This window comes from Nomascus leucogenys, chromosome 6, assembly GCF_006542625.1.
Source record: "Nomascus leucogenys isolate Asia chromosome 6, Asia_NLE_v1, whole genome shotgun sequence".
NCBI lineage: Eukaryota > Metazoa > Chordata > Mammalia > Primates > Hylobatidae > Nomascus > Nomascus leucogenys.
This window is the reverse complement of record NC_044386.1, coordinates 91,386,288-91,412,992: the sequence shown is the minus strand read 5'-3', so window position 1 is coordinate 91,412,992 and position 26,705 is coordinate 91,386,288. Positions and strand designations below refer to the sequence as shown.

General features: G+C 40.8%; 1 protein-coding gene across 5 annotated transcripts in view; it reads left to right on the top strand.

The window, feature by feature from the left end:
• The window catches only part of MYO9A (myosin IXA), a 304,154-nt gene that overhangs the window by 45,099 nt on the left and 232,350 nt on the right, over window positions 1-26,705 (top strand). The window lies entirely within an intron of this gene.

Genomic DNA, 26,705 nt, shown 5'->3' with positions numbered 1-26,705 from the left:
CCACACCTGGCTAAGCAGGTACCTTTTTGATAGAAAAATTTATTTTCCTTTGGGTAGATACTCAGTAGTGGGATTGCTGGGTCAAATGGTAGTTTAATTTTTAGTTCTTTGAGAAATCTCCATACTGTTTACCATAGGGGTTAAACTAACTGACATTTCTTTTTTATTTTTATTTTTTTTGAGGTGGAGTCTCGCTCTGTCACCCAGGCTGGAGTGCAGTGGTGGGATCATGGCTCACTGCAGCCTCTGTCTCCTCAGCTTAAGCAATTTTCCTGCCTCAGCCTCCTCTGTAACCTGCCTCTGTAACCAGGGATTACAGCTACCATGCCTGGCTAATTTTTGTATTTTTGGTAGAGACTAGGTTTCACCATGTTGGCCAGGCTGGTCTTGAACTCCTGATCTCAAGTGATCCGCCTGCCTTGGCCTCCCAAAGTGCTGGGATTACAGGCGTGAGCCACTGTGCCTGACCCTAATTTATATTTCTACCAAATGTGTAAGTGTTCCCTTTTTTCCACATACTTGCCAACATCTCTTATTTTTTGACTTTTTAATAATAGCCATTCTGACTGGTGTGAGATGGTATCTCTGTGGTTTTAATTTGCATTTCCCTGATGATTAGTGATGCTGAGCATTTTTTTCATGTTTGTTGGCTGCTTGTATGTCATCTTTTGAGAAGTGCCTGTTCATGTCCTTTGCCCACCTTTTAATGAGATGGTTTGTTTCTTCTTGTTGATTTAAGTTCCTTATAGATTCCAGGTGCTAGTCTCTTGTCAGATGCATAGTTTGCATATATTTTCTACCATTTTGTAGGTTGTCTGTTTACTCTGTGGATGTTTTTATTTTGCTATGCAGAAGTTCTTTAGTTTAAGCCCTGATTGTCAATTTTTGGTTTTATTGCAGTTTCTTTTGAGGTCTTAGTGATAAATTCTTTGCCTAGGCAAATGTTCAGATGAGTTTTTTTTCTAGTTTCCTCCTAGGATTTCTATAGTTTGAGGTCTTATATTTAAGTGTTTAATCCATCTTGAGTTAATTTTTGTATATGGTGAGAGGTAGGGGTCCAGTTTTATTCTTCTGCATATGGGTAGCCAGTATTTCCAGCAGCATTTATTGAATAGGGTGTCATCTCCCCATTGTTTATTATTGTCAACTTTATTGAAGATCAGTTGGTTGTAGGTATGTGGCTTTGTTTCTGGGTTCTCTATTCTGTTCCATTGATCACTGTGTCTTTTTTTCTTTTTTGAGATGGAGTCCTACTTTGTGGTCCAGCTGGAGTGCAGTGGCACGATTTTGGTTCACTGCAGCCTCCACCTCCCGGGTTCAAGCAATTCTCCTGCCTAAGTCTCAGTATTTTGTTGTGTCATTGAGTATATCTATCTTGTCAACAAGACCTCCAAAATGTGCAGATATTTGTAGAGCTCATAAGTGGATTAACCCGTAGATTGAGGCCTGCCCCTCATTCTTTATTTTTTTTGAGGCAGAGTCTCAATCTGTTGCCCAGGCCGGAGTACAGTGGCACAATCTCTGCTCACTGCAACCTCTGCCTTCCGGTTCAAGTGATTCTCCTGCCTCAGCTTCCCGAGTAGCTGGGACTACAGGCGTGTGCCACCACATCTGGCTAGTTTTTTTTTTTTTTTGTAGTTTTAGTAGGGATGGGGTTTCACCATGTTGGCCAGGCTGGTCTCGAACTCGTGGCCTCAGGTCATCCACCTGCCTCGGCCTCCCAAAGTGCTGGGATTACAGGCATGAGCCACCTTGCCGGGCCTACCTTCATTCTTTTTTTTTTTTTTTTTTTGAGACATAGTCTCACTCTGTCACCCAGGCTGTAGTGCAGTGGCGATATCTCAGCTCACTGCAACCTCCGCCTCCTGGGTTCAAGTGATTCCCCTGCCTCGGCCTCCTGAGTAGCAGGGACTACAGGTGCATGCCGCCAAGCCTAGCTAATTTTTTTTTTTTTTGTATTTTTAGTAGAGACAGGGTTTCACTGTGTTGCCTAGGCTGGTCGCGAACTCCTGAGCTCAGGGGGTCCACCCACCTCAGCCTCCCAAAGTGCTGGGATTACAGGCGTGAGCCACCACACCGGCCTCCCCTGGCCTTGCGCGCACCCCCCCCCTTCTAATTGAAAGTCAAAAGAGTACTCAACTGAAGGGTATTCTGAAAGAAAATGAAGGAGGGATAAAAATTCATGAGTATGCAAATTAAAGAAGAAAAAAGAGTCACCGTTTAACTTTACTTTGCTCCTATATTTACTGTTTGGTGTAAGTAATACATGTTTCTACCTTCTATCACTATCTTTCTCTATTCTCCTGTCTGCTTCCATAACCTGATAAGTGGTTTACCACAAATTATTTAACTGCTGTGAATCTCTTATCTAGAGATCTTGTATTGATTCTGTTGATAGTAGGGATTGTGAAGTATAACCCTCTGTAATAGAATTTTTCACATATTTATTCAACAAACTTTTTTGAATTTTTATTATTTTATTATTTATTTTATTTATTTTTGAATGTTGTGTAGCAGATGGAAAGACAAAGAAATATTCTACCCTTAACAAGCCTATATACTAGTAGGAGAGACTATCAAATGTGTACTAAACAATTACATATGCAATTGTAGAGTTCAGTGGCAAGGTTAACCTCAAGAGTCACTACTACAAAGAAGCTTTCCTTAGGACCTCAGTGCACCTTCTAGTTTCTTTTTATTATTTACCAGTCCCTATGCTGGAGAAAGTCTAATGCTGATTAGGTTAGAAGTCTTGGTCTTTGCTACCTAAGAGCTTGTGAGTTCATAAAGGAGATATGATATGTACCTTATCAGCTATGAGGCAGTATAAGGCAGTTTGTGAAAGGCAAAGTGGCATAGTGGTTTAGCGCCCAGATTCTAGGGCTGGACTGCTGATGTCCACATCCTAGCTCTGCCATGTACTGGCCTGTAACCTTAGAGAAGTGGCAAAGTCTATGTACTTCAGTTTCTTGATCTGTAAAACAAGACATAATAGTGTGCCTTTCCTTAGGGTTGTTATGAGGATGGAATGATTAAAACATACAGTAAATGCTGTATGAGTGTTTGATGCAGTTATTCATTATCATTAATTATTGTCATGGTTCTTATTTGTGCTAAGAGTAGCATATTGGTAAAGAAATTGGGATATGGCTGGGTATGGTGGCTCATACCTGTAATCCCAGCACTTTGTTGGGTTCAAGGTGGGAGGATCACTTGATCCCAGGGCTTCAAGACTAGCCTGGGCAACATAGGGAGAGGAGACCCTGTCTCTGCAAAAAAATAAAATAAAATAAAATAAATTAACCAGGCGTGGTGGCTGTCACTTGTAGTCCCAGCTACCTGGGGGCCTGAGGTGGGAGGATGGCTTGAGCCAGGAAGGTCAAGGCTGCAGTGAGCTGTGGGCAACAGAATGAGACCCTGTCCCAAAAAGGAAAAAAAATAAAGAGAGAAATTGGGATCTAGCTTGTAATCATCAACATAGTAGTTGTAGTATCTTGGGAACATCACATCTATGGCATTAGTTTTTTAAATCTAGAAATGGGTGTAATATCACATATTTCTTATTAAATGAAGTAATACATATAAAGCACACAGCACAGTGTCCAACTATATATTCTCAATAAAGAGCTTTTTTTTGAAAAATTAGTAAAATAAATATTACAGAATTTCAGAGAAGTACTGCTGAGGTGTAGGACATTCTTTATCTCATAGGACTCACTAGATGCATGTTTACTTAATATCTTTATGTAGAGAATGGAAGCCTAGTGAGAAAGCTGTTGGAAGTATTCTTTTTTTCTATAAGGACTGTCGAAGGGCGATTTGATAGTCCTATAGGCAAGTATGTTAAACTAGTAAAAGGAAATCTCAGAATAAATGACTTAGAAAAGAAAATCATTTATAATTACTGATAATTTTTATGTATTTTCACTAAGAATTCTAAGGTTTTTAGTTACTCTGTTGAACTGTGCTTTATGTTGTTCTTATGAGTAAACTTGAGGGGGTTTCTACAGAGTAGAAAATTGCAGAGTAAAACAATATAAAGTTTTTTTTTATAGCCTTAAAAGATTTTTAATAGAATGAGTAAACATTTGAAGCTTCTGGAATTGTATTACTTAAATGGATAAAAGCACAGAAGCTTCCTAAGTACTTTATATTACACTGTTTTATCAAGAAAATAAAATCTCATTTTGCAAACAATAGAAATATGTCTTGTGGAGGGAGAGATTTTAAGTTATTTAAGATTCATGTTTTGGTTATAGTCTAGTCTCCATGTGGCATCCCAGTAGAAGGGCAAAAGGTTAGTTTATTTTGAAACTGATAAAATAGTGTAATATTTTAAAAATAAATATTGGAGGCTGGGTGCTGTGGCTCACGCCTGTAATCCTAGTGCTTTGGGAGGCTGAGGCGGGTGGATCACGAGGTCAGGAGTTTGAGACCAGCCTGGTCAACATGGTGAAACCCCGTCTCTACTAAAAATACAGAAAATTAGCCAGGTGTGGGCAGGCGCCTGTAATCCCAGCTGCTCGGGAGGCTGAGGTGGAGGTTACAGTGAGCCGATACTGCACCACTGCACTCCAGCCTGGGCAACAGAATGAGACTGTCTCAAAAACAAGATAAAATGAAATAAATAAATAAATTAATATTGGGAATAATATTTAAACCAGATGCTAATATTTGTACTTTTCTCGGGTATTTAGTGATTATGGTAAAATATAATTTTGAGACAGTCTTAATTTATATACTAATAATATTAATATATTTAATAAGTATATTAAATATAATATAAATTTATTTAATTAATATAGTTAATAGATTATATCATATAGTAAGATTATATTATATAATATAATTATCAATATTGCTAGTAATTACCTATATATTATATATTAATATATGATTATATATTGTAATATATAATGTAATGATTGCAGTATAATAATACATTTATTATATGGAATACCAGTTTAACTTCAAATTACCAATCTCTTTTATTTCTTTTTTTCCCTCAAATTCCTTTTTACCACAAATAACTAATTTCTTTTTTTTTTTTTTTTTATTGAGATGGAGTTTTGCTGTTTGTTGCCCAGGCTGGAGAGCAGTGGTGCAACCTCAGCTCACTGCAATCTCTGCTTCCTGGGTTCAAGCAGTTCTCATGTAACATACAGTAAAGTACATAAATCTTCAGTATTTACAGTTAAAAATTTCTTACATATGTATATACTGGTTATCCACCACCCATATTAAGATATAGAATGTTTATAAAACTTTGTAAGGCCTTCCTTTTGTGCCCTGCCTATATAACTTCCTCTCCGCTAAGGAAACCATGCTTCTGGTGTCTGTATCCATAGATTTATGTTGTCTGTTTGTGAACTTCATATAAATGGGATAATTTAGTATGTACTCTTTTATCTGGCTTTTTTCTTTCTTTCTTTTTTTTTTTGAGACCGAGTCGCACTCTGTCGCCAGGCTGGAATGCAGTGGTGTGATCTCGGCTCACTGCAACCTCCACCTCCCGGGTTCAAGCGATTCCCCTGCCTCAGCCTCCTGAGTAGCTGGGACTAGAGGCAGGCGCCAGCACGCCCAGCTAATTATTGTAGTTTTAGTAGAGGCGGGGTTTCACCGTGTTCGCCAGGATGGTCTCCATCTCTTGACCTCGTGATCCCCCCGCTTCGGCCTCCCAAAGTCCTGGGATTACAGGTGTGAGCCACCACACTCGGCCTGTATTAGTCAGCTATTACTGCTTAATCTGAAAATCTCCAGTGGTACACAAGTATTTGTTTCTTGGTTATGGATTTGCGGGTCAGCTGGGACAGCTCTGCTCTGTGTATCTCATCTTCTTATGTGCACCAGTAGGCCAGATGGGGCATGTTCTTTTCATGGTGGTAACAAGGCATATCCAGTTGTTCAAGCATATTTCAAGACCTGTTTATGTCATGTCTGCTGACCTTCCACTCCTTAAACTAAGTTGTGGTGTAGCCAGAATTCATGGTTGCGGAAGTGTAAGTCTTCAATGCATGTAAGGATAAGAAGTGAATATTTTTGAACAATGAGCTACTACAGATGTTGAGTTTATTTTTCATTTCCATATTGGCCTTTTATATATCCTCATAATAATCTGTTTAAGTTTTTTGCTCATTAAAAAGATTGGGCAGTTTTCTTATTTTTTAGCTGTTTTTACAAAAATCTGGATATAAGTCTTTTGTTTGATATGTGTATTGCAGGTATCTTCTGTGCCTTTTTACTCTCAATGATTTTTTTTATTGAATAGAAGTTCTTAATTTTAATAAAGTCAAATTTATTATTTTTTATGGTTAGTACCTAGTGTGTTTTTTTTGTTGTTGTTGTTGTTGTTGTTCGAGATCCCACTCTAGGTTTGTGTAAATATTCTTTTTTTTTTTTTTTTTTTTTTTTGAGACGGAGTTTTGCTCTTGTTGCCCAGAATGGAGTGCAGTGGCGTGATCTCAGCTCACAGCAACCTCCGCCTCCTGGGTTCAAGCCATTCTCCTGCGTCAGCCTGCCGAGTAGCTGGGATCACAGGCATGCGCCACCACGCCTAGCTTATTTTGTAGTTTTAGTAGAGACGGAGTTTCTCCATGTTGGTCAGGCTGGTCTTGAGCTCCTGACCTCAGGTGTTCCGCCCACCTTGGCCTCCCAAAGTGCTGGGATTACAGGCATGAGCCACCGTGCCTGGCTCGTGTAAATATTCTTATTTGATCTATTCTAGAAATGTTAATTTTGTTACCTTTCATGGTCTATGATCCATCATAAAGTAATTTTTGTCCATGAATTAATTTTTCTAGACAATCCAGTTGGTGCAGCACCGTTGACATAGAAGGCTTTCCTTTCCCCATACTGAATTGCAGTGGCATCTTTGTTTTAAGTTAGAACATCATTGTATAGGAGCCTGTTTCTGGATTCTCTTGTGTCTCTCCTTGTACCAAGTACTATACTTTTTGTGGCTTCGTACTGAGTCTTGATATTTGGTAGTATAAGTCCTCCAACTTTGTTATTCTTTAAGATTGTCTTGGCTATTCTAGGGCCGTTAGATTTCAAATACACATTGAGAATCAGCTTATTAATTTGTTCAGAACTTACTAGTATTTTGTTTGGAATTGTGCTGAATTTGTAGATCATTTTGAGGGAGAGTTGGCTTCTTAATGATACGGAAGTCAATTTATTGGATATAGTATATTTTTCCATGTATTTAGGTCTTCTTGCGACCTTACGTATATTTTGTTTTATTCTTAGATGTGTGGCGGTATGTTTTTAAAATTCATTTTAACTGAGAAACAATTAACATACAATAAAATGGACAGATCATAAATGTTCAGTATGAGTTTTGAAATGGTATACACTGGTGTAATTACCACCAAAAATAAGTGTAACACTTCCATTAACTCCAGAGAGTTCCCTCTTGTTTCAGTCAATCCCTTCTTCTCTGCCCCATCTATGCTTTTTAAAACTTTTTAATTTTTATGGGTACATAGTAGTCGTATTTATTTATGGGGTACTTGAGATATTTTGATACAAGCATACAGTGTATAATAATCACATTAGGGCAAATGGGGTATCCATCACCCTAAGCATTTATCATTTCTTTGTGTTACAAACATTCCAATTATACTTCTTTTAGTTATTTTTAAATGTAAAATAAATTATTGTTGACTGTAGTCACCCTTTTGTGCTGTCAAATACTACATCTTTTTCATTCTAACTATATTTTTATACCAATTAACCATCCCCACTTTCCTCTGCCCCTTTACTACTCTTCCCAGCCTCTGATAACCATCACTCTACTCTTTATTTTCATGAGTCCAAATTATTTTAATTTTTAGCTCCCACAAATGAATGAGATAATGCAAAGTTTGCCTTTTTGTGCCTGGCTTATTTTGCTTAACATAATATCCTCCAGTTCCATCTATGTTGTTGCAAATGATGGGATCTCATTCTTTTTTTATGGCTGGCTGAATACTACTTCATTGTATTATATGCATCACATTTTCTTTCTCCATTTGTCTGTTGATGGACAGTTGGGTTGATTCCAAATCTTGGTGATTGTGAATAGTGCTGCAATAAACACGGGAGTGCAGATACCCCTTTGATATGCTGATTTCTGTTCTTTTCGGTGTATACGTAGCAGTTAATTTGCTTGATCATATAGTAGTTCTGTTTTTAGTTTTTTGAGGAACCTCCAAATTGTTCTTTATGGTGGCTGTATTAATTTACATTCTCACCAACAGTGTACAAGTGTTCCCTTTTCTCTACATCCTTGCCAGCATTTGTTGTTGTCTGTCTTTTGGATAAAAGCTATTTTAACTGTGGTAAAATAATATCTCATTGTAGTTTTGATTTGCATTTCTCTGATGTACAGTGATGTTGAACACCTTTTCATATACCTGTTTGCAATTTGTACGTCTTCTTTTGAGAAATGTCTATTCCAGTCTTTTGCCCATTTTAAAATCAGATTTTTAGATTTTTTTCCTATTGAGTTGTTTGAACTCCTTATATATTCTTGTTATTAATCTCTCGTCAGACAGTTTGCAAATATTTTCTCCCATTCTGTGGGTTGTTTGTTCACTTTGCTGATTGTTGCCTTTGCTGTGCAGAAGCTTTTTGATTGATGTAATCCTATTTGTCCATTTTTGCTTTGGTTTCCTGTGCTTTTGGGGTATTACTCAACAAATCTTTGCCCAGACTAATGTCCTAGAGAGATCTCCAATGTTTTCTTTTAGTGGTTTGATAGTTTCAGGTCCTAGATTTAGATCTTTAATCCATTTTAATTTTGATTTTTGTATATGGTGAGAGATAGGGGTCTAGTTTCTCCTTTCTGCATATGGACATCCAGTTTTCCAAGCACCATTTATTGATGAGACTGTCTTTTCCCCAGTATGTGTTGTTAGCACCTTTGTCAAAAATGAATTCACTAGAGATGTATGGATTCATTTCTGGGTTCTCCATTCTGTCTCATTTGTCTGTTTTTATGCTGTTTTGGTTACTATAGCTCTATAGATGGGATCTCACTCTGTCATCCAGGCTGGAGTGCAGTGGCACGATCACAGCTCATTGCAGCCTTGACCTCTTGGGTTCAAGTGATCCTCCCATCTCAGCCTCCTTAGTAGCTGGGACCACAAGCTTGTGCCACCACATTCAGTTAATTAAAAAATATTTATCTTGTGGAGATGGGATCTCTCTATGTTGTCCTGGCTGTCTTGAACTCCTGGGCCCAAGTGATCCTTCTACCTTGGCCTCCCAGAGTGCTGGGGTTACAGGTGATTGAGCACCCAGCCTCAATAACTCTTAGATTTGCCCTTTTGAGGCTATTTTCTAGATCTTGTAGGCGTGCTTTATTCTTATGTTATTCTTTTTTCTTTTGTCTTCTTCTGTGTATTTTCAAGTAGCCTGTCTTCAAGCTCATTGTTTCTCCTGCTTGACCAATTCTGCTGTTGAGAGACTCTGATGCATTCTTCAGATTGTCAGTTGAATTTTTCAGCTCCCAAATTTCTGCTTGATTTCTAAAAATTATTTTAGTCTTTGTTAAGTTTATCTGATAGGATTCTGAATTCCTTCTGTGTTATCTTGAGTTTTGTTGAGTTTCCTGAAAACAACTGTCTTGAATTCTCTAAAAGGCCACATATCTCTGTCTAGGTTTGTTCACTGCTGCCTTATTTAGTTTGTTTGGTGAGGTCATGTTTTCCTGGATGGTCTTGATGCTTGTGGGTGTTCATTGGTGTCTGGGCATTGAAGAGTTAGGTATTTGTTGTAATCTTTGCAGTCTGGGGTTTTTTGTACCTGTCCTTCTTTAGAAGGTTTTCCAAGTATTCAAAGTGAATTATTATGGTCTGTCTTTGGTTATTGTAGCTGTGTTTTCATTAGGGTACACCCCAAGCCCCAGTAACGCTGTGGCTTTTGCAGTCTCATAGAGGTACTGCCTTGGTGGTCTGGGTTAGTTCTGGCAGAATTCTCTGGATTACCAGGCAGAATCTCTTGTTCTCTTCCTTTACTTTTCCTCAAACTAGTGGAGTCTGTATCTCCTTGCTGAGCTGCCTGGAATTGGGGGAGATGTGACCCAAGCACTGCTGTGACCACCATCTCTTGGACTGTGCTGGGTCAGACCTGAAGTCTCACAAAATGGGGTCTTGCCCAAGGCCTGTGTTGGACTGTGCTGGGTCAGACCTGAAGTCTCACAAAATGGGGTCTTGCCCAAGGCCTGTGGTGACTATTGCCTGGCTACTATTGATGTTTATTGAGTGACCTAGGGTGCTTTAGTCAGTGGATCCAGACAGGCTTCTGTGCTTCTCTTCAGGGAGATAGGTTCCCTTCTGGCCCAGGGTGAGTCTGGAAATGCTGGCTGGGAGCTAGGGCCTGGAGTTGGGGAACTTTAGGAATCTCCTTGGTGCTTTATTTTTCTGTGGCTGAGCTGGTGCCTAAGTTGTAGAACAGGGTCCTTTTTACTCTTTCCTCTTCTTTCCTTAGACAGAAGGAGTCTCTCCCTGTGGCTACCACCTCCCCAGGCCTGTGGTGAGTACTGCCTGGTTACCACTGATGTTTTTTCAAGGCCCGAAGGCTCTTTAGCCAGCTTGTGGTGAATCCTGCCAGGCTTGGGTCTCTCTTCAGAGCAGTGGGTTCCCTTCTGGCCCAGGGTAGGTCTGGAAATGCTGTCCATGAGCTAAGACCTAAAATCAGGGACTTTAAGAGTCCGCTTGGTGCTTTTATTTTACTGTAGCTGAGTTGATACCCAAGTTGCAAGGCAAAGTCCTTTTTGCTCTTCTCTCTCCTTTTCTCAGGCAGAAGGAGTCTCTCACGGTGGCCATCACAGCTGGGAGTGCACTGGGTTACATCTGAAGTTAGCATGGTACTGGGTCTCTCCCAAGGCCCATGGCGAGTACTGCCTGGCCACTGCTGGCTACTGAAGTTTATTCAAGGTCCAAGGACCCTTTAGGCAGCAGTTGATAAATCCTGCCAGGACTAGGTCTTTCCTTTCATGGCAGCTGGTTCCTTTCTGGTTCAGGGTGTATCTAGGAATGTCATCTGGGATGTAGAGCCTGGAATGGGGGCATCAGGACTCTGCTTGGTACTTTACTGTATTGTGGCTGAGCTGATTTCCAGGTTGTAAGACAGTGTGACTCTTTCCTCTCCTTAAGCGGAAGGAGGTTCTCCTGGAGCTACAAGCTGTGCTGCCTGGTGCTGGGGGAGGGGTAATGCAAGCACTGTTTGGGCTGCCCTAGCTGGTGTCTCACTGGGTCATGTGCACCTCAAGTCCACTGATTCCAAGTGCACACAACACCAAGACTTGCCCAGGAATTGAAGTCCTAGTGGCCTAGACCTTCTTCTAAGTTTATTTATGACCCCAGAGTACTTTAGCTTGCCATCGTAGGGCTAGCCAGAGCTCAGGTTCCAACCACTGGGATGGACAATTCCTCTCTGATTAGGGGCTGGTCTAAATGCTGCCTCCATAGATGCCGGCTGAATTCTGCCCTGTGTTGCTTTCCACTGTGACGGGGCGGCACTGAGTTTCAATGCAAAGTCCCACAATCGCTGTGCTATCTCTCCCAGAAGTACACTGATTCTTTGTCTGGACAACATGGCTGCCGCCAGAGGATAGGACGGGGTGGTGTTGGCAGTTCAAGACTATCTTTCCTACCCTCACCAGTGGCTCTTTTCTTGGTAAGATGTTAAAACCAGATTCTGTGGTCCCTTACCTGATTTTTGGTTCTTATGAAGGTGCTCTCTTGTGTGGATAGTTGTGCAATTTGGTGTTCCTTTGGGGGGCTGGGGGTGATTGCTGGAGGGTTCTATTCGGCCATCTTGCCTCTTCCCTCTTCTCTCCACCTATATGTTTTAATTTCTGTCATTGTGGGTTAGTTTTGTCTGTTCATGGGGTAATCATACCTATGTGCTTTTTGTTTCTGACTTCTTTTGTTTAACATAGTGTTTTAACTGTTGTGATAGCAGTAGTTCATTCTTTTTTGTTGTTGAGTAATATTTCATTATGTGGATATTAATATGTGAATATAACTGCTTATCCATTCTTCATGGTTTAATTTTTTTTTTTTTCATTTTCTTTTTTTGTTTGTTTGAGAGTTTTCACTCTGTCGCCTAGGCTGGAGTGCGGTGGTGCGACCTCAGCTCACTGCAACCTCTGCCTCCCGGGTTCAAGTGATTCTCCTGCCTCAGCCTCCAGAGTAGCTGGGGTTACAGGCACCTGCCGCCACACCCGCAAATTTTTGTATTTTTAATGGAGACGGGGTTTCGCCATATTTGCCAGGCTGGTCTTGAACTCCTGACCTCAGTTGATCACCTGCCTTGGCCTCCAAATGTGCTGGGGTTACAGATGTGAGCCACTGCACCCAGCCTCATTGTCTTATTTCTTGCTCCCTTACTAGGGTTATGGAAACTCTATGACTTAGCAGTATTCTTGAGGTTAAAGATGGCTGCATGAAATGGCCACTCTTCTTCCATCCTTATTGGTAGGCATGCTTATTGAATCAGCATCATTGATTGATTACTTCCTTAGGAAAGGACTTTGATACTTGCTCATTTTTTAAAGGTAGGCATTGTCAAATTAATGTTGAAAAGAGCTCTTAAAGGAAGTCAAATAAAGCAGTGTATATACATTATGCATGAAAATAGATGAGAAAGGAAAAAGGGGAAAAAGCTATGTAGTGAATTTTAGTAAAATGACTAAGCAAGAAAGATGATAGCTAAAATAGATTAATGTGTATGTGAATTTATTTCTTCAACAAATAAATTTTTGAGCTATGGATACCCATGATGGGAAGGACGAAGCCACTTACCTTTTAATAGAGAAGTAAGACAATAAAGCAAAAAAAATCCAAATAAAAATATAATTTTAGATAATACATCAAATTCTCTGATAAAAATAAATCAGGATAAGGGAAATAGAGTGATGGAAGATGGGGGATAGAGGATTATTTTAGATAGTATACTAAGGAAAACCTTCGCTGAGGATTTGAAATTTGAACCGATACCTCAGTGATATGAAAGAGGGACCAGGAAGGAAATGTAAAGATTCTGAATTAGGAATAAACTTAAAAACAGAAAAAAAAGACCACTGAGGCTTCAGTGGAGTGAGAGAAAGATGAAATTTGAGGGGATGAAATAACGTAGGCCCTTTTAGACCACAGTAAGAGCTTTCAGTTTTATTTGTGTTAAGGAGAGCCATTGAAGTAGAGTGGCATGGTGTGATTTTCCTTTAAAAAGGGTGACTCTCCCTGCTGTGTGGAAAAACAGACTATAGTAGAGCAATGATAGAAGAAAGGATACCATGCTTTTTCACTAATTCAGGTGAGAGAACGATAGAGCTTGAAGTAGGTGGTGGAGATGGGAATGATAAGAAAATAGGTTCAGGATGTATTTTAAAGGCAGACCTATAGTGCTTATTGATGGATTGAATATAAGAGGAATTTCCTGACAGGATTCCTTATTGGAGAGGGTTTAGAAAATGTTTATAGTAGTGCATTAGTCACGGTAGTCCCAAACAACCTCCAAATATCAGCAGCTCTATACAAGTAAAGTGTATTTCTCATTTACGTCACAGTCCAATTTAGGTGGTTGGAGGTGGGGTGATGGTAGACACTCTTCTCTGTGTGGTCCTTTGGGACCCAGACTCTTTCCCTCTAGTGGCTCTGTGTCCCTGAGGGCCTTAAGAGCTTTTCCCCAGGTTGTCTCCATTCTTATAGCAGACTAGGAAAGACAGATCCTTTTAGAGGTATTTTGGCTCAGCCTGGAGAGAATGTGCATAATCTCTGCCCCACATACCATTTGCCTAGGACTTGATCATATGTCCACATGTAACCCCAGGGAAGACTGGGAAATAAAAGTCGAGTTGTGTGCCTAGGAAGAGGAGGAAACGAGTTTGTAAAACGAGTATTTGGGGGCTTTTAAAAAGAAAATTTACTTCTAAATACATAGTTTGCAAAGTTTACATATCTAAGTTACATATATGTTTATATATGTGATTAAACATTTGTATGGTAGTGACTATATTTATTTGTGGAACATTCTAATTGTAAGCACTAAAGAATGAAGAAACTTGAATATTAGGTCATGAACACAACTTTCCCCATGGTTATTTATCTAAAATAAATTCAAAATGTTTAATAGCTCTCCCCCATGATATTTATAGCTGTACACAAATCAGTAATGTTTTCTCAAATAGATCTTGCCTTTGATATTACAGTGTTTTCTGTATGTACTATGAGGCCTTTGGTTTGAGTTATTTTTTCAACATTAAAGTTCAATTTTTTTTCTTTTTTACTTTTTAAATTTATAATACATTTGCTTGATTCAGTTCTACTTTTCTTGCTACTGGATGACAATGTATAATCTTTTTTCTTTTCCTTTCTTTTCTTTCCCTTTTCCTTTCCTTTCCTTCCCTTTCCTTTTTTTTTTTTTTTTTTTTTGACAGAATCTCACTCTGTCACCCAGGGTGGAGTGTAGTGGCTCAGTCTTGGCTCACTGCAACCTCTGCCTTCCAGGTTTGGGTGATTCTCATCCCTCAGTAGCTGTGACTATAGGTGCATGCTACCATGCCCAGCTAATTTATTTATTTATTTATTTTTTATTTATTTTTTGAGATGAAGTCTCACTCTGTCACCTAGGCTGGAGTGCAGTGGCATGATCTTGGCTCACTGCAACCTCTGCCTCCCAGGTTCAAGTGATTCTCCTGCCTCAGCCTCCTGAGTAGTTGGGATTACAGGCGCATGCCACCACACCCGGCTAATTTTTTTTTTTGTATTTTTAGTAGAGACTAAAATAGGATTTCACCATGTTGTCCAGCCTGGTCTCGAACTCCTGACCTTGTGAGCCGTCTGCCTTGGCCTCCCAAAGTGTTGGGATTACAGGCGTGAGCCACCACGCCCGGCCTGTATTTTTTTTTTTTTTTTTTAATAGAGATGGGGTTTCACCATGTTGGCCAGGCTGGTCTCAAACTCCTGACCTCAAGCGATCCACCTGCCTTGGCTTACCAAAGTGCTGGGATTACAGGCATGAGCCACCATGCCTGGTCAAGAATGTATGATCTTTCTTACATTTATCAGTAGAGCCCTATGATAAAGCACACATAAAGAGAAAGGCCACTTTTTTTTTTTTTTTAAAAGAAAATAACCTTGGGGATTTGATAAAAAAGCAAAAACAACATTAATGTATATATTTTGAAAAGTAAATTTTATTAACACACTGCAGAACACTGCACAGAACACTGCATTAAAAATCCTTAGGTACTGTTTTATTTCTTTAACTGAACTTCTAGTTTAAAGGAAACTCTTTATTCCCTGTTTTCTTTCTTCACCAGACTTTTCCTCTATAATTAGTCCCTTCTAACTCAGTCCAGTGAATAACATCATAAGCTGGCATATTCTGAACCACACCCTGCTAAACCACAGCAACTTTCTTACCACGTTAGCATATACTGTTAGCATATACTTTTGAAGTGTACATTGAGATAGAGAATAAAAAGAATATTAAATAATTTTCTATATAAAAGATACAGTATTGTCTGATTGCTATATAAATGCCAGTAATGTGCTTAGTACTTTACGTGTATTGTTTTATTCTTATGGTCAGCTATCCCCACATCATTTATTTAGTAATCATTTTTTCTCTGCTGACTTGAAGTGTCATCTTTATCATATATTTTCATAGATTGTTTTTGCTCTTTAGGTCTTAATTTTCTGATTTGAAAGGTAATAGTTTATTTTTGTCTAAGAATTGCTGTTCAACTCAAATTAGGTAATGTATATCAAACTTATTTTTGATTATAACTATAGATGGAAAATGTGAAGATTTCCCAAAAGCCCAGTGTTTTAACCCATTTTAAAATATATGTATACCTTTATGTGCAATTTTCTAGATTTTAAAATTTTACGTTATAAATTCTTTTCCATATTTCTGCATGGTCGACTTTACAGATATCTCCTACTATTCATGTTTGCTTAATTCTTCAGTTTGGATAGTGAATTTGAATGTCGGAGGTACTGCCTTATTTGAATCTATTTCCTCAAGTTTGGATAGCAAATAACAAGGTAATGAAGAAAATTCCAGAAGTTTACTCAGATGTATTTGGTTCTTGAGTTTAGGTTGTGAGATTTTTGGAAATCAGGAATTTGGATAACAAGGGTGACTTGTATCCTCAAAGGGTATTGCACTGAAATACTACCCATTATAATGGGTTCTTTTGATTGTAGAGAACAGAAACCTACCTCAGAGTGGCTCAGGGAATAAAAGGGAATTGATTGGCACACTTAACAAGGAAGTTCAGTGGTCTAGCTTATTTGAGGCACAGCTGGATTAAGTGGCCCAAATATGTTGATAAGATTTTGCTGTGTATGTTAGTTTCATTTTCTTTTATTGCAGAGGCTTCTTTTATGCATTCAGGGAATATGGCTGCCAGCAGCTGTACGTTTAGATCTTTCTAGCTTTGCAGCCCTGGTGTGGGAAGAAAGCTTCTTTCCTGATAGTTGCAGCAAAAATTCCAGTACAGAATCTCAGTAATCAGCCACTGTGGCTAAGAGTAATGAAATAAATTGATTGACTGGGCCTGGGTTACAGCAAATGTCTCTCTTCTCCCTTATCTGGGGAATGAGGTCAGTTCACTCCAACTATGTTTGATGACAGGGATGGAATGACAAGGAGGAGAAATAGTTTTTCAAAGGAAAACAGTAATTTTGAAGAAGGTACAGAGTACTCACTGGTCAGGCTAAGCTGATACACATATACTAGTGTGTCATACAATAATTCATGTTATGTTTTATTTTTTCATTGTTTTTTTGGGGAAGAAGTGATGCTTGATTGCATGAGTAAGTTATTTTTAATTTTTAATTTTTATTTTTGAGATGCAGTCTCACTCTGTCATCAAGGCTGGAGTTCAGTGGTGTGATCTCCGCTCACTGCAACCTCTGCCTCCTGGGTTCAAGCAATTCTGCCTCAGCCTCCCAAATAGCTGAGATTACAGGCATGTGCCACCACACCTGGCTATTTTTTTTTTTTTCCTGAGACAGAGTCTTGCTCTTGTCACCCAGGCTGGAGTACAGTGGTGCAATCTCGGCTCGCTGCAACCTCTGCCTCCCAGGTTCAAGCGATTCTCCTGCCTCAGCCTCCTGAGTAGCTGGGATTACAGGCACCCACCACGCCTGGCTAATTTTTGTACTTTTAGTAAAGGCAGGGTTTTGCCATGTTGGCCAGGCTGGTCTTGAACTCCTGACCTCAGATGATCCGCCCGCCTCGGCCTCCCAAAGTGCTGGGATTACAGGTGTGAGCCACTGTGCCTGGCCATTTTTGTATTTTTAGTAGATACGGGGTTTTGCCATGTTGGCCAGACTGGTCTTGAACTCCTGACCCTCAGGTGATCTGCCCGCCTTGGCCTCCCAAAGTATTGGGATTAACAGGCGTGAGCCACTGCGCCCGGCTGAGTAAGTTCTTTAGTGGTGATTTCTGAGATTTTGGTGCACCCATCTCCTGAACAGTATACACTATACCCAATTTGGTATCCCTCACCCACCTCCCACCTTTTCCCCCAAGTCCCCAAAGTTCATTGTGTCATTCTTATGCCTTTGAATCCTCATAGCTTAGCTCCTGCTTATGAGTGAGAACATAAGATGTTTGGTTTTCCATTCCTGAGTTACTTCACTTAGAATAATGGTCTCCAGTTCCATCCAGGTCACTGTGAATGCCGTTATTTTGTTCTTTTTATGGCTGAGTAGTATTCCATGGTGTATATTGACCACAATTTCTTTATCCACTCATTGGTTGATGGGCATTTGGGCTGGTTCTATATTTTTGCAGTTGTGAATTGTGCTGCTATAAACATGCCTGTGGGAGTATCTTTTTTTGTATAAATGACTTCTTTTTCTCTGGGTAGATACTCAGTAGTGGCAACTGGGTGATACTGTGTTGTGCAGGCTGGAGTGCAGTGGCATGATTTGGGCTCACTACAACCTTTGCCTCCCGGGTTCAAGTGATTGTTGTGCCTCAGCCTCCTGAGTAGTTGGGGCTACAGTCGTGTGCCACCATGCCTAGCTAATTTTTATGTTTTTAGTAGGGATGGGATTTCGCCATGTTGGTCAGGCTGGTCTCGAACTCCTGACCTCAGGTGATCCACCTGCCTTGGCCTCCCAAAGTGCTGGGATTATAGGCGTGAGCCACCACACCTGGCCTACTTTTAGTTCTTTAAGGAATCTCCATTCTGTTTTTTTATAGTGGTTGTATTTTACATATAGTGAATGTATTTTACATTCCCACTAGCAGTGTAAAAGTATGTTCTCTTTTCACCACATCCCTACGAACATCTATTTTTTTTTTAATTTTTTTTTATGGCCATTCTTGCAGGAGTAAGGTGGTATCACATTGTTATTTTGTTTTGCATTTTCCTCATCATTAATGCTGTTAAGCATTTTTTCATGTTTGTTGACCTTTTGTGTATCTTTTGAGAATTGTCAATTCATGTCCTTAGCCTACTTTTTGATGGGATTGTTTGTTTTTTTCTTGCTAATTTGTTTGAGTTCCTTGTAGATTCTGGATATTAGTCCTTTATTGGATATATACATTGTTAAGATTTTCTTCCACTCTGTGGGTTGTCTCTTTGCTGATTTTTTCTTTTTCTGTGCAGAGGTTCTTTAGTTTAATTAAGTCCCATCTATTCATCTTTGTTTTTGTTGCATTTGCTTTTGGGTTCTTGGTCATAAAGTCTTTGCCTAAGCCAAAGCCTGGGAGGATTTTTATGACATTATCTTGTAGAATTTTTATTCAGGTCTTAGATTTAAGTCCTTGATCCATTTTGAGTTGATTTTTGTGTAAGGTGAGAGGTTTTCATGCTACATGTGGCCTGCCAACTATTAACATTTTATTTATTTAGAGATGGGGTCTTGGTATATTGCCCGGGCTGGTCTTGAACTCCTGTGCTCAAGCAATCCTCCCACCTCAGCCTTTCAAATAGCTGTGACTATGGGCATGCACCACTGTGCCCAGCCTGATAATTTATTTCTTCCATTACATTTTCTTCAACTGAAATGGTACAAAATGTGTTTTCTTTCAGCACCCACTTTTGCTTTTACTTGACATTGATCTGTTATAGGTAAAACTTGGGCTTTTATATTCTTTCTGGTAATGATTAGCTGATATGCAGTCTTGTCACATCTTATCTCAAATTCTGTTTCTCTGCCCATCTTTTTTTTTTTTTTAATTCTTTCAGTAAAAGTGTCCTTTTTTTTTCCTTTCTGAGAGACATCTGTCCACCTTTGACCTTAATCTCATTTAGTCTTGCTTACCAAGGAACTTTGGCTTACCAGTTAGACTTTCTTTTTCTTCAGTTTTTAGTTTCTGCTTCCTTGCTTGTACTTATTTATAATTACACAGTTGTGTTCCCAAGCCCTCTAACTAATAAACATTTCACTCACAATACTCCTGCTTTTTTTTTGAGACAGAGTCTTGCTGTGTCTCCAGGCTGGAGTGCAGTGGCACGATCTCTACTCACTTCAACGTCCGCCGCCTGGGTTCAAGTGATTCTTCTGCTTCAGCCTCCCGAGCAGCTGGGACTACAGGCGCGCACCACCATGACTGGCTAATTTTTGTATTTTTAATAGAGGCGGGGTTTCACCATCTTGGCCAGGCTGGTCTCGAACTCCTGACTTTGTGATTCACCCGCCTCGGCCCCCCAACGTGCTGGGATTACAGGTGTGAGCCACTGCGCCCGGCCCTACTCCTGCTTTCTTTGTAGCAGATTTGATCAACATCTGCTAGCTACTTAGTTGCCACTCTGTGGCTTCCTCCTTTACTTCTTGTAATCTTTTTCTGTTTTGTACTTCTTTTCAAGAACACCAGTGATATCCAGAGACCTTTGTCTCAGGCCTAAGCCTAAAATAATAGTATGGAAGGGCTAAAAAAAACCCTTAAGAGATGTTTAATTCAATTTTCTTTTCCTGTTTTGCTTGATGTTATTTTGATTATACCAGCTTTCTTTTGGCTAGTGTTTGCATGATATTTCTTCTCCTTTAAAAAAAAATACTTTCTGATTCTGTATCCTTATGTTATAGATGTGTGTCTACTGAAAACAGCAGATAGTTGAATTTTAAAAATTTGATCTGACCATCTTTGTCTTTTAACTGGAGCATTTACATGTAATATAATATAATTACTGTTGTATTTAGCTTTAAAAGTTTACTATTTGTTTTCTATTTGATCTACCTATTCTGACTTTTTTTCCCTTCTCCCTTCTTGCTTTCTTTTGAACTCGTTATTCTGTTTTTTTCACTCTACTAGTTGGAAAGTTCTACATAATTATTTTTAACTTTTAGTTTCAGGAGTACATGTACAGGTTGGTTCTTTAGATAAATTGTGTGTTGCAGGGGTTTGGTGTGCAGATTATTTTGTTACCCAGGTAATAAGCACAGTACCTGATAGGTAGTTTTTTGATCCTCGCCTTCCTTCCACCCTTCACCCTCAAGTAGGCTCTTGTGTCTGTTGCTCCCTTCTTTGTGTTCATGTCTACTCAGTTTTTAGCTCCCATTTATAAGTGCGGTGTTTGGTTTTCTGTTCTTGGATTAGTTTACTTAGGATAATGGCCTCCAGCTCTATCCATATTGCTGTAAAGGACATTATCTCATTCTTTTTTATGGCTGCATAGTATTCCGTAGTGTATATGTGCCACATGGAAAGTTACACTTAAAAAATCTTTTTTTTTTTTTTTTGAGACAGAGTCTTGCTCAGTTGCCCAGGCTAGAGTGCAGTGGTGTGATCTTGGCTTACTGCAACCTGCACCTCCTGAGTTCAAGCAATTCTCCTGCCTCAGCCTCCTGAGCAGCTGGGGTTACAGGCACGCACCACCCTGCCTGACTAATTTTTTTTTGTACTTTTAGTAGTGACAGGGTTTCACCATGTTGGCCAGGCTGGTCTCGAACTCCTGACCTTAAGTGATCCACCTGCCTCAGCCTCCCAAAGTGCTGGGATTACAGGCGTGAGCCACCAGGCCCAGCCTAAAAAAATCTTTTTTAGTGGGTACCCTAGAACAACCATCAGCAAAATTTTCCTGTAAAGGAGCATATAGTAAAAGTTTTTGGCTTTGTGGACCAGCCTGGGCAGCATTCCATCTTGCTACGGGGTGATACTTCTTGGGGTGATACTTTTCTGGCTGGAAACGTCTGTGACCACTGGCGCCTCTGCCTGAGTTTTTCTTGGGCCTGCTGGGCTTATTCTGCTCACTCTGAATGGCAGGCTGTGTTTGGCTTGTACTACCAGCCTGGATCCCACACCTACCAAAGGAGGGTGTGTGAGTGAGTGAGGGGTTTGGCTACTCTACACAACCGAGCATGCTGGCTGCAGTGGGGCAGGCAGCTCCGGGTGCCGGCATAGGCGCTGGCTTCCTTGCAAGGCTGTGGCTGGATCAGGCATGCCGCAAGCAGCTTCCATGGCTGGCACTGGGGATTGCAGTGGTGCTCGGAAGCTTGAAGACGCCCGGAACTGCAGAGCCCCAAAGAGGGTGTCAGAGCCCTGGCTTGGGGAGCCCCCAGGTCTGGGCTCCATGAAGGGCCTCAGCTCTTTTCTCCTTCTCTCTTCTCTCCTTCTGTTGCCTACAATGCGACGAACAAGGGGCGTATTTCAGCCCTGTTTGTGTTATAGCTCTCTTAGTCCTGCCATTTGGCAGGTCCTGAGTTCTTGTTCTGCACCCAGGAAGAGTGAGGTACACGGACAAGTGGAAGATGAGCAAGTTGAAGAGGAGCTTTATTGAGTGATAGAACAGCTCAGAGGAGACTTGCAGTGGGTAGCTCCTCTCTGCAGCCAGGGTGTCCTGATGAGTGTTCAGCTCTCAGCAGAGTGGAGACCGTGGAGTGGGTAGCTCCTCTCTGTAGCTGGTAGTTGGATATCTCTTCAGCTCTCAGCAGAGGATACCCTGGGGTGGGTAGCTTCTCCCTGCAGCTGGTTGTCCCATCATCTTCTCAATTGCTGGCAGAGAGGAGACCCTGGGGTGGGCACCTTTTCTCTGCAACTGGCAGGTGGTTGTCTCCCCAAGTCTGGCTGAGTTCAGGCTTTTATAGGTCTCAGCAGGGAGGGTGTGTGTACTGATTGGTTCATTGACAACCCTGGGTGGGCCTGGAGAAAGCACCACAAGTTCCCACTCTGGTCATCGGGTGCCAGTGGAAAGCCTGGTCCCCAGGCTTCAGGCCTTCCCTGGCTTGAAGGTGGGGCTTCACCAGGGACCTGCCTCCTTTTGCCCAGGAGCCTGCCTGCCTCCTGCTGCCGTTCATGGTGCCCAGGCTGTTTGTGACAGGGGGTGCCTACAGGTACTGAGCTGCCCTCAGTACCCCCTCGGCCTCCCTCTAGTGTTTGTAGGCACCCAAAGTTTAGAGCGGGCCGAGGTGGCAGGGGGCTGGTGTATCAGTGCTATCTGGAGTGTGTGTGCACTTGGCCAGGCTGTGACAGTGCCCAGGCTCGGACCCAACCTTGCTCTGAGATTGGAGTGGGTGCTGGGAGTGAGGAGAGGCCAGGCAGTGGGAGCAAACACCTCTGAGCCTGCAGGGACTGGGCGGGGGGCCTTCCTGGGCCTCTGAGAGTGCAGAGATGCCTGGATCTGCAGCTGCAGCTTGGGCGGCTGCAGCTGTGCCTGAGAGGGTGGGGCTCCTGCCTGCTCCCATCCCCCAAGAGCACAGTGATGCCCGGGTCTGCAGCCCACCTGGGCGGGTGGCCGCAGCTGCACCTAGGGAGTGCGAAACTCCTGCCCTGTCAACTCAGAAGGTGGCGGGGTTCCCACCTGTCCCTGGCTTCTGCTACCTCCATGGAGCACGCAGTCCTGGCTGCACCTCCCCCACTGCAGCTGGTGTCACGGCAGTGCCTGCTGTAGATGGGCCGCTGCTGCCATTGGTGGCATGCACTTACAGTCCCAGCTACTTGGGAGACTGAGGCAGGAGGATTACTTGAGTCCAGAAGGTTGAGGCTGCAGTGAGCCATGATTGTGCCACTGTACTCCAGCCTGCATGACAGAGACAGACCCTGGCTCTATAAAACAAATACAAAAACAAAACAAAACAACAACAAAATAAAGTGAGTTAATGGAAGAGGAGCTGTAGAAGTGAGTCAGAAAAAGAGCAAGACTATCAGGAAGATTATAAGAAAAATAACTATGTGAGTACACTTTCAAGAACTAGAAATTGGCTGCTTTAGTCATGCCGTAGTGTGGTGTGTTAAAATGAAGAATGAGGAAAGACCTTTGGATTACCAACTCTGTGGAATTTCGTGACTTTTCCAGAACGTTGTCAAGTAGCTTGCTATGTGGGAAGAGTGGTAAGGGAGTAGAAAGTGAGTTCCCAAATATTTGGGAATACAGTGATTTTCAAATACTATTTTCTGGACCAGCAATAACAGAATTAGCTACATTTCCTCAACTCATAATTATTGTTGAGCCTGGTAATGTACATTTCTAAAAAAAATTTTATTTATTTATTTATTTATTTAGAGGCAGAGTCTCTCTCTGTCACCCAGGCTGGAGTGCAGTGGCGTGATCTTGGCTCACTGCAAGCTCCGCCTCCCAGGTTCATGCCATTCTCCTGCCTCAGCTTCCGGAGTAGCTGGGACTACAGGCGCCCGCCACCATGCCCGGCTAATTTTTGTATTTTCAGTAGAGATGGGGTTTCACCATGTTAGCCAGGATGGTCCTGATCTCCTGACCTCGTGATCTGCCTGCCTCGGCCTCCCAAAGTGCTGGGATTACAGGTGTGAGCCACCGTGCCTGGCTGGTAATGTATGTTTTGAAAAAGTTCCCCAGATGATTTTGATGAAAGCTCATGTCTCGGATTTGCAAATACAGATTTTCCAAGCTGTTTAGCAAGGACTGGCTTGTGATCAAGATGGATTTCTGAGTGGTATTTTGAGACAAACCCTCCTTTTTGTAAACAAACAAAAAAGCAGTAATTGATAAAATAACAAAGTAATTACCACAAAGCAGTAATTGATAAAATAACAAAGATAAAACCAAATTGACAAAACTAAGACTCAAAAAAGGTAAACACTTCTGTGTTTCAGGAAGGAGCAGGTGTGGTTTTGGCTGCTTTGAAGTAATGGGGAAGTGTAATTAGAGTTGGGCTTATTGTTGGAAACAGTGGACCAAGATAGGACTCCTGTTAAAAAAGATGTTTCTGAGTTTACTTCCAGGGCTGCCATATTATACAACTTTAGGGATTAGATTGTAGTTACTTAGTACAGTGGTCTTTAACCTTTTTGGCACCAGGGACTGGTTTCATAGATGACAATTTTTCCACAGATGGGGTAGTAGGGAATGGTTTCAGAATGAAACTATTCTGCCTCAGATCATCAGGTATTAGATCCTCAGGCGTTAGTTAGATTCTCATAAGGAGCATGCAGTTTAGATCCCTTGCATGTGTGGTTCACAATAGTGCTTATGCTTCTATGGCAATCTAATGCTGCTGACGATCTGACAGGAGGCAGAGCCCAGGCAGTAATGCTCACTCACCTGCTGCTTATCTTCTGCTGTGAGGCCCAATTCCTGACAGGCCACGGACTGGCACTAGTCCATGGCCCAGAGGTTGGTGACCCGTTAACTTAGTACATCTCCTGGAGTGGTACAGGTCACAGCCTCCCTGGCCGTAAGAAGATTTGCTGCTGACTGCTGCCAGATGCCATAGCTTATATGAACCAAATACTTAGGGATTCAGGAAAGCAAACATAGCTATACAGCTAGGAACCTGGTAATTCAGAGTATATCCTCACTGTTATTGCAGAGCAGAATCTCTGTCTAGACTATCTGTAAGAAAAATATTTATGAGATGACTGAGGAAATTTGGAAGTTTGAATATCAATTGATCATTTAATAACAAAACTTTTAATTAAAAAAATGTATTTATGATACTGTGGTTCTCTTAAAAAAGTAGTAAACAGGTTTTCAGTAAGTGTTTGTATGAAAAACAAAAGAAGTTCCGTCAAAAGTGCACTTGTAAAGCTAAATTCTCAAATATATGAAGTCATCTCATGCTAAGGAAGATATGAAATAAACAACCAGAAGAGCAGTTCAGTCTGGATGACATTTCAGTGTTAGTCTGAAAAATATTAAATTACATACTCAGGATTTTCAAAAAGAAAAGGAGTAATAGCCCTTAAGTATAAATAATTTTGAAATGTAAATCGGCAGAAAAAAGATCAGGTGGATTTGCAAATGACAAAAACTTTAGAAATGAAAAATATAGTTGTAAGTTTTAAAAGCCAACAGCATGGTGTTCATGAATGAGAAGAGTCAATAAGATGTCAGTTCTGTCCAATGTTAATCTGTAAAATCAATGCAGTATTAAAATCTGAAACAGTTTTTTTTCATGATAGTAAACATGCAAACTTAAACATTTTTATGGTAGTGTAAATAGCCAAGGTAAAATTTGTAAAGAACAACACATTAAGGTAATGTGCCCTTTAGATCCCAAAATTTATTATACGACTGTAGTGAGGTTCAAGGGTGGAAAAATAGACCTATGGAACAGACTGTAGAGCCCAGAACAGATTGATAGGTACAGATCCATAGATGGAATCTGTTTTCAGTATGCTATGAGATAGGACTGTTAATTTTCTTCACTCCAACTCAGATTAGCAATTGAACCAGTACCACAGTGAATAGTTTATTCTTTCCTCACTAGTTTATTTCTTTTTAAATTTTTTTTATTTTTGAGACAGTCTCATTCTGTCACCCAGGCTGGAGTGTAGGGGTACGACCTCAGCTCACTGTAACTTCAGCCTCCTGGGTTCAAGTGATTCTCCTGTCTCAGGCCTCTGGGTAGCTGGGATTACAGGGATGTGCCACCATGCCTGGCTAATTTTGTATTTTTAGTAGAGACAGGGTTTCACCATGTTGGCCAGGCTGATCTCAAACTCCTGACCTCAGGTGATCCGCCCGCCTTGGCCTCCCAAAGTGCTGAGATTACAGGTATGAGCCACCACTCCTGGCCTATATGGCTGGTTTTTTTTTTTTTTTAATATTCTGTATTAATCTCTGTGTTTGAAAGACCTTTACCATCTAGGCAAAAGGGAAAAAATAGTTTCTTGATTAGAAGACTTTGACAAATATGTAGTAGTATGAGAGGATAGATAGTACCCTGGGCAACATGGTGAAACCCCGTCTCTACTAAAAATACAAAAATTAGCCAGGCAAGGTGGCGCACACCTGTAGTCCCAGCCAGGTTGAGGTGAGAGGATCACCTGAGCCCGGGAGATGGAGGGTGCAGTGAGCCAAGATCACGCCGCTGTACTCTAGCCTGGGTGACAGAACAAGACCCTGTCTCAAAAAAAAAAAAAAAAAAAAAAAAAGGAAGTAACTGAAAGTATTTCTTCTTCTTATTTTTTTAATAGCACATCATCCTTATATGTTAAAGGATGAAATAAATAAGGGAAGTATTGATGACACATGAGGGTAGTTTTTTGGGGGACATATAACTAACTAATGAAGATAAGAAATAGGTTTTATCAGCCCTGGAAATTGTGTGGGGCATATTTTCTCAGTAGAAGACAGGAATGGAATAAGATAGATGAGGTAAAGATAGGAATAAATTTTGAGTTGGAAGCCATTTGAAGGAAATCACTATTTTCTCAGTGAGGTATAAAAGTTGAAATCATTCTTCTAGAAGTGTGATATACTGTATACGAGGTTCGAGAAGATGGGAAGAAAATGCAGAATACTTGTAAGGAATGCAATAAATAAGGTT